The sequence below is a fragment of the Podarcis liolepis genome (genome assembly GCF_965112155.1).
Source record: "Podarcis liolepis genome assembly, chromosome: 1".
Taxonomy (NCBI): Eukaryota; Metazoa; Chordata; class Lepidosauria; order Squamata; family Lacertidae; genus Podarcis; species Podarcis liolepis.
In genome coordinates this window covers 11,782,103-11,796,180 of record NC_139554.1, presented here as the reverse complement: position 1 = coordinate 11,796,180, position 14,078 = coordinate 11,782,103, and the positions used below count along the sequence as shown (strand labels likewise).

General features: G+C 46.3%; 1 long non-coding RNA gene across 1 annotated transcript; it reads left to right on the top strand.

Annotated features, from left to right (window-relative positions):
• Positions 1-286: 286 nt before the first annotated feature.
• On the top strand, positions 287-13,728 carry LOC310685859. Its single transcript, XR_014515570.1, has 3 exons — positions 287-494; positions 593-649; positions 13,506-13,728. It is a non-coding gene; the product is annotated as an uncharacterized lncRNA (long non-coding RNA).
• The last annotated feature ends 350 nt before the right edge of the window (positions 13,729-14,078 follow it).

Sequence of the window (14,078 nt, the reverse complement as noted above, 5' to 3'; positions counted from 1 at the left end):
CTCTGGTGATTCTTTTTTCCAGGCTCTCCACAGTTTTTGACAAAACCCTTCAACAGCATCCGGCTAATGTTGCTTTCTGAAATGCTACATTGAAGACAAAGGTTAAATTTAAAGAGACTTCCCTGTGGCTTCCTTCCAATGTAACAGTTTGCTGGATGGTTGTACAATCGATGATGCTGAGTCACCTGTTGTTCCAGGTAGGTTGTCCAATTTCTTTCAATAATTATCATATATACTGAGCTGCTTGTATGTTTGCGTCCCTTTTTAAAAAAGAAGCAGCAGAAGCACTTTTTTGGGGGTGGGAGAGCAATTGCAAAACAGCCCTGGGGGTTGGCCTGGGAGGGGTGTTGGTGACGGCATGGGTACTATGCAACTGGCACTGTGCACTGTTAATGTCTCCTGTTAATATTGCCTTCAGCTGATTCTCCACACTCCAGAGCTCAGTCTGGGAGATTCCAATGTGCATTTTCAAAGTTTATTTTGGAAAATAGCAGGTATGCAATATCCAGAACAGATCCACGTCTTGCAGCATAAGATTCTAGAATTCCCAGGTTATCTTAGTTTGTCAACATCTGCAGTATTTCTCTTGCAGGTGCTCCGGAGTCGATGCTTCTGATCCATGAATAAAAAATGTAGCAGAATGTTCAAGGTATGTTTGCACCAAATCCAAAAATACTGCTTCCAAACTATCCCTAGTGCCATACCAAAATTATTAGAACATAGCTCAGTTGGTTAGAGCGTGGTGCTGATAATGGCAAGGTTGCAGGTTCGATCCCTGCATGGGGCAGCTGCATATTCCTGCATTGCAGGGAGTTGGACTAGAACAGCCTTTCTCAACCTGTGGGTCCCCAGATGTTGTTGGACTACAACTCCCATCACCCCTAGCTAGCAAGACCAGAGCTCAGGGATGATGGGAGTTGTAGTCCAACAACATCTGGGGACCCACAGGTTGAGAACCACTGGACTAGAGGATCCTCAATGTCCCCTCCAACTCTACAGATCTATGATTCTATAATTCTATAAAAAGAGCCTGTCTGCTGGGTGAGACCAATGGCCCATCTACTCCAGCTTCTGGTTCTCATAATGGCCAACCAGATGCCAGAAAGCAGGAGCTGGATGCAACAGTTCTCTCCCCATCTGTGGTTCCCAGCACATGGTATTCAGAGGCACACTGCCTCCAATGGTGGACATGGAACATAGCTATCATGGCAAATAGCCACCTATAGCTTTACCCTCCACAAATTTGTCTAATCCACTTTTCAAGCCATCACAGTTGGCACCCAAGTCTCCATCTTGTAGAGTAAATTCCATAATTTAACTACAGCCATGCCTCGGGTTGAATGCGCTTCAGGTTGAGCGCTTTCGGGTTGTGCTGCACGGCAACCTGGAAGTAACGAAGCGTGTGACTTCCGGGTTTCGCCGCTTGTGCAGGCACTCAAAATGAAGTCACGCGCATGCGCGGAACCAGCAAAACACAACCCGCGCACACACAGACGCGCCGTCGCGTCTTACGTTCCATTCAGGATGTGAACGGGGCTCCGAAATGGATCCCGTTCACATCCCGAGGTACCACTGTATGTGGAGAAGTCCTTTCTCTCATCTGCCCCAAACCTTTCAACATCCATCTTGATTGTGTGAGTTCTAGTATTATGGCAGAAGGAGCCAGCCTTCCTTCTAAGAGTCTGTGACGTTACTTTTCCTTGGTGCCCAAAATCTTTCCAAATGCATTTGATTAGCTGGCCATCTTGCTTCGTTGCCCCCACACGACGTCCTCTGGCTCCATCTCGGTTTTCCTGTGTGATTATGTCCAAGAAACACCCTGTCTCCTTGTGCCTCGGTTCCTCCATTTGTTACCTGTCATTTATAGAAACCTGCCATTATTAGTGTAAAGGTCAGAGGAAAAAATGACTAACGGCCGAAGTGCGAAACAATATTCAGCCCAGAACTGTTTTCTGGGGTGTAATGTATGTGTCTCTCCTGTTTCTTGGAGCGATGGCTGGGCCAAATACAATGTAAAGGAAATGTCCTTTCATCTAATATTAACAATCAGAGTCCGGGAGAGGGGAGGGGGAGGCGGATTGACCTTAACATGAACATAATTCAAATGAGTAATAATTTCCTGCTATTTTAGGGCAGCCTTCAATAAATTTATTGTTCTGCAGTTTCATAAGGTTAGGCTGGGTTGCTGGGAAAGCTGATATTGCTTATCAGGCTTGCGCCCAGGCATTATGGTCTCATGAATAGCGCCCTCAGGCTTGTCACTGCTGGCGATTGAATTGATACTGGCTCCGGGGGAACCTGGGGAGGACCCCGGTTTCTCAAGGATTGCAATGAGATAATAAGGCTGGTTCACACAGTCGGGAACGGAGGAAAGCTGTAAACAGAGTGGGGCTCAAGCACACAGGCTTAAACCACCCCCACACATTGCAATTTGTAACGTGTACATCAGCTATAGGGACATATAGGTGTACACACATAGGGACATGGGAATCTGCCAGTTTCGGTTTATCTGTTTCTCATTTCTCCTGGCCTTAAGTCCAGCTCTCCTCATCTCCACACCCTCTTGCAATTAAAAAGCAACAAGACGTCATCGTGCAAATTCATCAGCGTTTGCATGCAATTTTCTCCTAACGTACACATTCGTATAGAGTTTTGCTTAATAGACACGTTTTCTGATTTCCTCTGATGTAATGAATTTCTAGAATGTTATTTTCATGAATGTACGCATTTCTGTGCACTTTGCTTGACCAGAGAACTCTGCTAGAAACTTGCAGAAGGTTGATTTTTGAAAGATGGCTGCATTTCAGCTGGCGTATTGTTTTGTAAAATGTGAACCTGCTAGATTCACCTTTGGATGTGCACAGAATGAAATCTGCGCCTTGTCTTTTAGATTCTAGGACTGCAGGCAGAGGCTGGCTTGCTTGCTATTGATCTTATAGCGGCTATGATCTACCTCTACGGTTGGAGGCAGTTGCTGGGAATCAGAAGAGTGTGTGTGTGTGTGTACGTGCATGCGTGCACGTGCAGGCGCGCAGAGGGTGAGGAGTTCTGTTGAACTTATTCAGCTACAGGGCTCTTCTTATGTACATGCAGGTCCCACTTAACAAACACAATGCGTTTCCTGGAAAGTGTTCATTAGGCAAGTGTTCACATAAAGTCCACAATTTCCATTGATTCCTATGGGAAAGCGTGTTCTCCTTCATGGAGAGCACGTGTTGCGATGGGGTCTAACAAGACACCTCACTGTTGACGGGCGGGGGAAAGTAGTTGACCACCTTTCCGATTGGGCTCCTCTTGTCGTTGGGGAGAATTTGATGTTGCCATTTTTTGATTGACAGCCAAGAAGTCTTTTATTCCCTGCGTGCAGTGTTGAGCTTCCTCTTTTCGCTGCGTGCATTGGATCACCTGCACACCCTCCCTATATTTAGGGTTGTTCGCATTGACCTTGCTATGGCTGTCATGGGGCCGTCTCCTTTTGGGGCAGGGGCCCGGTAGGAATTTTGTCCATTTGGCTGATTGGCTGGTGCCATTTGGGCTTTGCCTACTGCGTAGCAAATCATCACAACTTGTAAGGTTGCAGTTAGGCATTGGTTTTATGAATTGGTAGGTGGAGGGGCATGGATTGGCTGTGCCTTCCCCTCCAATGCTGCTGCAAGGATATTCCGTTAAAGGAATACAGGGCTCGCCATGCTTTTGTCCGAACCCCTGTCAAGGGGCTAGGCCCACGCAAGAGCCCCTGGGAGCATTTGGGGAGAGGTGAGGGCATGGTACCCAGCTCCATCTTTTTCCCCAAAGTGTTTCCCCCTTTCTGACTTTCGTGGTCGTGCGAATGTCAGTCTGTCCCTGTGCGGGGTTAGATAGTCACAACCAATGCCTAAGCAACCACTCACATTTTTTGTATTTTAATAAAGTTGTGGCCAAAATTATGCCAAAAACCTTAGACAAAAAATCTGCGTGAATTGTGTTTTATTGGGGTGGCTTGGGCACCTCGACACGCAACTTTTCTAACTTGTCCTTTGTCTGATCTCTCGCTTCGCTTCCTCCATGGCTTCTTCCTGAAATGGCTTCAGCCACCCAGCAAAAGAGAGGCAATGGGAAAACATTTTTTTTTAAAAAAAACTCTCCTGCTCTCTGATTTGTCCAATTTCCCTCCCTCACCTCCCTGCATAGTTTCTGCCTGAAAATGGCTGCCACCAACTAGCAAAGCACAAGCAAGTAAGGAAGTGGGAAAATTCTGCCTGTTCAGATATCTGAATATGCAAAGTGTAAAGCAAGGTTTGGGCATCACTCTTTATGTTTGGATAACTGAATTTTTGCACAACGAGCAGGTGGATAGCAGGACCTGCATTTACAGTACCTATGATAGCAAAGGAAGTGCTTATAACACCCTAAGGAACTACGTTAGTCTGCTTACTTTAAACAGTCGGGCAGCATTGTGGCTTGGCCATGGCCCCATGTCAACAATCTGGAGCCTTCTTGGGGAGGCCTGCAGGGCTGCCTGCAGACTGGTCAGTGGCTGGCAGACCTGGGTACAGGGATTCCCCAGGGCGCAGGGCCAACTGGGTGATGAGACCATAATGGAGCCTTCCTGGATCAGACCAAAGGACTGTCTTCTCTAACATCCTGTTTCTTACACTGGCCAGTAATATCCAAGGCAACACGATGACCAAGTGCAACAATGCGATGTCAACTCTTTATATAATCTATACAGAACACTGAACAGTATGAAATATATAAATTATGCACCATCTGCAAAACCAAATAAACAAATCTTGTAAATCTTTGAAAATCACAAAATATGCACTCTTGATGGATTCTCTTAAAAACATAGAACATATTTGGTTCTATGTTTATTTGGTTCTATGTTGTCAAGAGAATCCATCAAGAGTGCATTTTTGTGATTTTCAGAGATTTACAAGATTTATGTTTATTTGGTTTTGCAGAGAGTGCATAATTTATATATTTCATACTGTTCAGTGTTCTGTACAGATTATATAAAGAGTTTATATTGACATCACATTGTTGTACTTGGTCATCGTGTTGCCTTGGATATTACTGTTTGCAACACAGGGGTTTAATTGTTTGGTTACTTGTTGTCTTACACTGGCCAGCCAGATACTTATGAGAAGCTCATAATAAACAGCAGCTTTATCCTGCTTGTCATTCCCAGCGACAGATATCAGAGACATGCTGCCTTTGACAAGGGAGGTAATAAATAGCCACCAGGAATAGCAGCCACTGATTGCCTTAGCCTCCACAAATTTTCTATTCCCTTTTTAAAACCATCCGCGCTTGCCATCACCAACTTGTGGGAGCAAATCCCATTGTCGAAGAAGTGTGCAAGATGGATTGGGAAATGGTCCAGTTTTCAAGACAGTGTAGCTGCTGCATTTTCAAGCACCCACACTCCGTTATCAGTAGAGATGGGTGACTCCATTTTGGTTTCTCTCTGCTTCCTATTTTTCCGATCTTCAGTTCCATTCTCCACACCATTTTGCGAATATTGTTTTCAAGTTGTGAAAATTCACCTGTGTTTTAATGTGAATTTTCACACTATGTACAACTTTGTAAACAATGTTGCCTAGGATACATTCCCTCCCCCCCAAAAAAAAAAACTGTTGTTGTTTAGTCGTTTAGTCGTGTCCGACTCTTCGTGACCCCATGGACCAGAGCACGCCAGGCACTCCTGTCTTCCACTGCCTCCCGCAGTTTGGTCAGACTCATGCTGGTAGCTTCGGGAACACTGTCCAACCATCTCGTCCTCTGTTGTCCCCTTCTCCTTAGGCCCTCCATCTTTCCCAACATCAGGGTCTTTTCCAGGGAGTCTTCTCTTCTCATGAGGTGGCCAAAGTAATGGAGCCTCAGCTTCACGATCTGTCCTTCCAGTGAGCACTCAGGGCTGATTTCCTTAAGAATGGATAGGTTTGATCTTCTTGCAGTCCATGGGACTCTCAAGAGTCTCCTCCAGCACCATAATTCAAAAGCATCAATTCTTCGGTGATCAGCCTTCTTTATGGTCCAGCTCTCACTTCCATACATCACTACTGGGAAAACCATGGCTTTAACTATACGGACCTTTGTCGGCAAGGTGATGTCTCTGCTTTTTAAGATGCTGTCTAGGTTTGTCATTGCTTTCCTCCCAAGAAGCAGGCGTCTCTTAATTTCGTGGCTGCTGTCACCATCTGCAGTGATCATGGAGCCCAAGAAAGTAAAATCTCTCACTGCCTCCATTTCTTCCCCTTCTATTTGCCAGGAGGTGATGGGACCAGTGGCCATGATCTTCGTTTTTTTGATGTTGAGCTTCAGACCATATTTTGCGCTCTCCTCTTTCACCCTCATTAAGAGGTTCTTTAATTCCTCCTCACTTTCTGCCATCAAGGTTGTGTCATCTGCATATCTGAGGTTGTTGCTATTTCAAAAAAAAATTAAGAACCCTTAAAATAATACATGTTTGTATGTTATTTTCACTAAATGTGCATTTTTAAATGCATACTTTACCCCCATTCAATGCAGCTTTCTACACAGTACTTGGCTGAAGAAGCTGCACTGCAAAATCTGGGGTAGTATGGATTTAGGAAGATGGTTGTGTTTTGGTTTGTGCGTATAGTTTCAGGAATTCTGAAGTTGGTAGATTCACGTTTAAATGCCAATGGAACTGAATTTCTCCCCCATCCATCTTCGCCAGCCGTGCAGTGCAATTCCACTTTAAAAAGCAAGAGAGGAAACCTTTTCTTGTTTCAGATCAGAGCCATTGTTTAAGCTTCCTGTTGTTATTATTCCGACACAAAGAATTTTAGGTCTTGGCTGCCGACATTCCAAAGCGACCCTCGGGTTCTAAACAATGTTTCACCCTAGGAATGTTTTCCATCTTGGAATCACATCATCTGCATTTTTTGTAATAATAATTTTTAAAAAATGACAATCTGGATATCTTTCATGTGGGTATATTTTATTGAAATATCGACGCCCCTCCCCCAATTAAGAAGCTGTTCTTTTCATCATCATCAAATCAGTTCGATAACAATGTGAGTTTATTTTTATTATTAAGTAGGAATTATTTTGCCCTTGCAACTAAATGTCCTTTTGTTTAGCTATAGCATGTTTTGGCTGCATCCTCCGCCAGAAATAGAACCCAAAATAGCACCCAGAAATGAATCAATAAAATGCTATTTTCCTTTGCATTTTATGAATTGCGTGTCACTTGCATGTTGTTGTTGTTTTTGAAAAAGAAACACAGAAATGACACATTTTCTATAAAGAAAATAAGGAAATCATCTGTAGACTGTGAGCTTTTTGATAGACTTGAGATTGTTAATTTTTTTAGAAGTAGAAGCTGCAATCCTAAACACACTCACTAGTGAAGAAGACCCAGTGGGGCTTCCTTTTGAGTAAATATGCATAGGGTTTTGCTGTAAGGGGTCGGATCTTAGTTTGAAAACTTTGAAAAGATCAGCCTAGTAGGTGTATAATTAACCTGGAGAGGAACTAGGACAGGCATAGGCAAACTCTGCCCTCCGGATGTTTTGGGACTACAACTCCCATCATCCCTGACCACTGGTCCTGTTAGCTAGGGATGATGGGAGTTGTAGTCCCAAAACATCCGGAGGGCAGAGTTTGCCTATGCCTGAACTAGGAGGAGAAATGGATATTAGGCCAGAGAAAGTTCCAGAGAGACAGAAAGAAAATGGAAGGTGGGAAACCGATTCAGTACCTCCAGGACATGAAAAGTTTGGACAACTAAATCAATGTCTGTTTGGGTTTCACAGAAGACTTTCTAACTAGAATGTGCTGCCAAGTATTGTTTTGGGGAAAGTGAATTTAAATAGGTTTGCATTAGAAGGAGAACAGAACCAAGTTTCTCCCTGCCCCTAAAACGGGTCAACGCTCAGTAGGACAGTGGAACTGAGACTCCAAGTGTCCGGACAATATTTGATTTCAGGCAATGAGATTGCGAGAGGATGAATCCCTCAGCTTTTAGTCATCTCCTTGACTTCTCTGCACATGGTTCACAGAATGCCAATTCCCACAAGTTAACTGAGATAATTTTTATTACTTTGGAACAGGGGTCAGCAAACTTTTTCAGCAGGAGGCTGGTCCACTTTCCCTCAGACCTTGGGGGGGGGGGGCTGGACTATATTTTGAAGAGAAAAAAATATGAATGAATTCCTATGCTCCACAAATAACCCAGAGATGCATTTTAAACAAAAGCACACATTCTACTCATGTAAAAACACCAGGCAGGCCCCACAAATAACCCAGAGATGCGTTTTACATAAAAGGACACATTCTACTCATGTAAAAACATGTTGATTCCTGGACCGTCAGCAGGCTGGATTTAGAAGGCAATTGGGCCGGATCTGGCTCCCCAGGCCTTAGTTTGCCTACCCATGGGAAGGAGTAACCTTCTTGAGCTATGCAGAAATAGCAACAGTTGAAAATATATGTAAATTAAAACTTAGTCACTAAAATATAACCTAAATTTATCATTTAAGGCCTTAATCATTATGATAGCACAGCTTGTTCCCTACGTTTTATGGCAATCACACAGAATTTGGCTACCCTTAACGTGATCTCATGATCCTTGTCCTCTACCAGGGATTTTAGACACTGAAGTTTGGATTCATTTGGAGATTTTTGCATAGCAGGGGTAATACATACCGAGCGTATAACCCCATAGAGACGGCAGCGTAACAAGGCATGAGAGACAGTTTCTACCTCCATCAAGCCACAGGGGCAGACTCGTTCCACGTATGGTTTATCCTCGAATCTGCCCTGCAATGGACTCTATTGATGGGGGATCTTTCTCATAGTCTGAAGAGGGTGCCTGGGACTCAGCTTCCATGTCTGTCTGGCTCGTTGCATTGCAAATTTATTTATTTTAAAAATGCACACATCACAGCGCCACAGAACTATTCCAGTGTTAAATGGTGCGCAGATGAATGTCCAGAATGCGCCTATTCCTGTGTCTTCAGCGTCTTGTTTCCTCAATAGTCTTCTGCAGTTTGGCACCTACCCAGATTAGGCAGAGAGTGTCCTGGTTGGAGGGTCTAAGAAAGCCGATAGGGTGCTCAGGGACGCAAAGCCTCTGTAGTAAAACCGTGAGACGTATTTTGTGCACACACAGTAAGCGGAGAAGGGTCTGGTCGCCGGCTTGGAATGTGAATGCTGGCAAATCCGACTGGGAAGCAAGAACGCCAACAATGTGGACGCTTGAAGTTTCTCACAGCGGCACATGCCATTCATTCGAGCCGGCTGATCAAATGTGGGAAACGGCGGAAGGTTTTCTCAGCTGTACAGGAGCAAGTGCCTCGCCGTGTTTGCATGGCCATGGGAACACTGTGCATGCACCCTACTGCGGTCGTTGCTGTGGGGCCCCATTGCCAAGCACAAAGGGAGGCCTTGGCTAGGGTCGGGCAGCGAAGAGAGGACTCCCTGGACCCCGGGCTTCCCATCCGCTGCATTGCTGTGCTAACTGGGAGGGAGAAGGGTGCTGTGGTACGATACAATATGATACAATACGATACGATACGATATCTTTATTGTCCTTGTCCCATACAGAACAATGAAATTGAAAATTGGATTTGATATCCCACTTTCTCACTACCCTAAAGAGTCTCAAAGCGGCTAACAATCTCCTTTCCCTTCCTCCCCCACAGCAAACACTCTGTGAGGTGAGTGAGGCTGAGAGACTTCAGAGAAGTGTGACTGGCCCAAGGTCACCCAGCAGCTGCATGTGGAGGAGCAGGGAATCGAACCCGGTTCACCAGATTATGAGTCCACCGCTCTTAACCACTACACCACACTGGCTCTCTACAAAATCTACATAAGACATTCAAAAACCCCTAAAAACTCTAAAACCCCATTTTAAAATACAATATACTATAGAGACTCCTTATGCTGCGTTTAGAACCAGAATTGCATTTGCGTAGAAACTGTTTCTCAGGCAGCTAGTGCTAGTTTTTATAACCCAGTACCTTCTTTCAGAAGGCAGAAGCTGAAAGAGATCATTTCCGGGGTGCGTATTATCCTGCGCTATCTCTGCAGCTTTCTTATGGCACCTGGAAGCATAGATTTGATCTAAGGTGGGAAGAGTGCACCCAATTATTCTCTCTGCAGTCTTTACAACCCTGGACAGCATTGTTTTTCCCCTGACCATGCAGCTCCCAAACCACACACACAGACCAAAGGTCAGTGCACCACCACCACTGCTGTCACGTCCTGCTGGCCTTCCCACCACCAGAGACCTCTTCTCTCTCTCCCGGCAAGGGCAGTGATGTGGTTGACAGCAGACCAGCACCCCTCCCTGCCCACCGCCCCTGAGGCCCACTATATAAAAAGGCATGCATTGTGGCTGCGAGAAGACAGCGGCAGGAGGTGCAGGTAAAAGGTGGAGTTCGGAGGGTGACAACATGAGAATGGGCTTTTTGTGTGATGGCTCCCCGACTATAGAATGCTTTCCCCAGAGAGGCTTGCCTGGTGCCATCATGACGGGCAAAAAAATTCTTTTTTACTCAGACCTTTGGCCATGAAATAATCTATGGCGTCTTAAAGGTGTGAGGGCAGGGACTGTTCTCATGATTAATTGTATTATAATGCTATTACAAGGGAAGCAGGTGGCGCTGTGGGTTAAAACCACAGAGCCTAGGACTTGCCAATCAGAAGGTCGGCGGTTCGAATCCCCGCGACGGGGTGGGATCCCATTGCTTGGTCCCTGCTCCTGCCAACCTAGCAGTTCGAAAACACCTCAAAGTGCAAGTAGATAAATAGGTACCACTCCAGCGGAAAGGTAAACTGCGTTTCTGTGTGCTGCTCTGGTTCGCCAGAAGCAGCTTAGTCATGCTGGCCACATGACCTGGAAGCTGTATGCCGGCTCCCTCGGCCAATAAAGCGAGATGAGCGCCGCAACCCCAGAGTCGGTCACGACTGGACCTAATGGTCAGGGGTCCCTTTACCTTTTACCTAATGCTATTACAATACGTTTGTTTGGTCTATCTCTAACCCAGTCTTGTCTACACTGAGTGGCAGCGGCTCCCCAGTGTTTCAGTCAGGAGATACTCCTAGACTTAACTGAAGATGCTGTGGAATTACGACATCAGGGAACGATGTTTACATCATGGCATTTAAAAAATCCTCAGCCGTCACGTATTCGAAGGTGCGGCTTTCCTGATCGTTCTTAACATTTGCCTGAAGAGTAACTGAAAAATCTTGTTTATGGGATTTGAGGCCCTCCCCTTGTTGCAAGCGATCCTGTACCAAGTTGCAAAAGTGTAAAATGGAACACAACCGTTCGGCCGTCCTGCAGGAGACAAATAGCCCAGGAACAGAAAGAGAGCCTGACACAAAAAACCCCACGCATACACTAAGTAAAAGAACTTAAGCTTTACCACCCCACCCCCACCTCCCATCTCCCCCCTCTTTTCTTCCCCACCCTATGCTGCAAATAGCACCAGTATCTCACAACAAATATAACTGATCTGTAGAAAACACAGCCTTCGAAAGAGACAACGCACGTGCTTTTGTAAACGAGGAAAACCTTTCATAAAAATCATTAAAAACCAAAATAATAATAATCAAATAGCCCATGAGATCGGGGGCAGATAAATGCGCAACACACTGTTACCTACAGACTTCCACAGTCCACAATGGGCCACGGCAGACCTTGGCAGACATCAGTACAAAAAGGGATCCCCAAGCCGTCATCTTGGAAAACTACTGACCTAGTTAGCCTATTCTTCTCCATTTCCTTATCTTTGCTGCCCTCTTCTGTTTGTAATGTTCTTGCAAACAGAGCAGGCACTATTGAGAAGAAGAGATCTGCAAGGTCAGGCCAGCGGCGGCACATTGAGTCCAGCATCCTGTTCTCACAGTAGCCGACCAGGTGCCTGGGGGAAACCGGGGAGCAGGATTCGAGAACAAGAGCCCTCGCACCACTGGTGATTCCCAGCAGCTGGTGTTCAGAAGCATGGCTGCCTTTGAAGGTGGAGGCACAGGACAGGCATTGTGGACAGGAGCCATTGCTAGCCTCTACCTCCATGAACCAGGTTGAGAAAGGCTCAACTTCAGCGTAGCTGCAGCACTTCCTCAATTATTTCATTGGGAATGTTCAGCTGGATCAGTATTCAGGGATCCTTAAGAAAACCCACTTAAATCTTAATTGAAATTAAGGAACAATTATCCACAATATTTTAAATAATATGATATTAACGTTCGTAAGTACCAACCAGCTCTTCCCAGGATCTTTTTTAGAAACCAAAAAAAAAAAGTTTTTTGTTTTTTTTAACGGATAAAGCAATTTGTGAGTTTGGTCCCATGACGCCAAAGTCATGTATTGGTCTGCCATCTTGATTCAAAATGGGGCGCGGTGTAAAGGTGGTGCCTCCCCTTCGTATTAACACCCCGGCACAGTCAGCTCGGTATTGACAGTCTTTATTATATATGTACAGTGGACGCTCGGGTTGCAAACGTGATCCATGCGGGAGGCAAGTTCGCAACCTGCAGTGTTCGCAACCCATAGCGCTGTGTCTGCACACGTGCGGTTTGTGATTCGGCGCTTCTGCGCATATGCAAAGCATGATTTAGTGTTCCTGCACATATGCGCGAGTGCCGAAACATGGAAGTAACCCGTTCCGGTACTTCTGGGTTCCGGCGCTTCCGTAACACGAAAACACGCAACTTGAAGCGTCTGTAACCTGAGGTATGACTGTACAAGAAACTGGTACAATTCAGGATTACGTTTCCGAACCTGTCGAGTCAGATTCGGGGAGTGGCTTCCTTCGATTCCCGCGCCAACAAAGTAGGCGTGGGAATCACGTGAGACATCTTTGATCCTTATGTTTCATTTCCCTCCTTGTCTGTGCTGTTTTGAAAGAGTGTTTCCTCCCTTCCAGAGTCTTGAGCTCCCTTCCTCTGGACGCTTGCAGGGCTCTGCAGCATCCCTGAGCCCTTCTTCCTCCTCCTGGCTAATCTCCGCCCTCTCTTCCGCTTCCACAGCACCCCTGAGCCCTTCCTCCTCCTGGCTAATCTCCGCCCTCTCTTCCGCTTCCACAGCATCCCTGAGCCCTTCCTCCTCCTGGCTAATCTCCGCCCTCTCTTCTGCTTCCACAGCATCCCTGAGCCCTTCTTCCTCCTCCTGGCTAATCTCCGCCCTCTCTTCCGCTTCCACAGCATCCCTGAGCCCTTCCTCCTCCTGGCTAATCTCCGCCCTCTCTTCCGCTTCCACAGCACCCCTGAGCCCTCCTTCTCCTGGCTAATCTCCGCCCTCTCTTCCGCTTCCACAGCATCCCTGAGCCCTTCCTCCTCCTGGCTAATCTCCGCCCTCTCTTCCGCTTCCACAGCATCCCTGAGCCCTTCCTCAACCCGGCTATTCTCCGCCCTCTCTTCCGCTTCCACAGCACCCCTGAGCCCTTCCTCAACCTGGCTATTCTCCGCCCTCTCTTCCGCTTCCACAGCACCCCTGAGCCCTTCCTCAACCTGGCTATTCTCCGCCCTCTCTTCCGCTTCCACAGCATCCCTGGGCCCCTGCTCCACCTCTTCTGTCACTTGCTCCTCTGAATTCTCCCTGACACCCGGCATCCAAACATCAAAAGGAAGCCCTCACGCCAAGTTTGGTGACACCTGAACCTCTGCAAAAGAAAAAGGAAAGAAAAAAAGAGTGAAGTCATGCCCAAGTCACATTTCAGTCTTCCATCTTGATTCAAAATGGTGCCTGGTGTCTAAATGGCAATGAAGACTTTTGAGAGGCATCCCAAAACAGAAGTACTGTTTTGAGGGGATAGGAGGCACGCAGATGTGGCGGACGCCCTGGTCCTGAATGGGGTAACTGTGCCCCTGAAGGACTAGGTGTACAGCCTGGGAGTCATTTTGGACTCACAGCTGTCCATGGAGGTGCAGGTTTATTCTGTGTCCAGGGCAGCTGTTTACCAGCTCCATCTGGTACGCAGGCTGAGACCCTATTTGCCTGCAGACTGTCTCACCAGAGTGGTGCATGCTCTGGTTATCTCCTGCTTGGACTACTGTAATGCGCTCTGCATGGGGCTGCCTTTGAAGGTGACTTGGAAACTGCAATTAATCCAGAATGC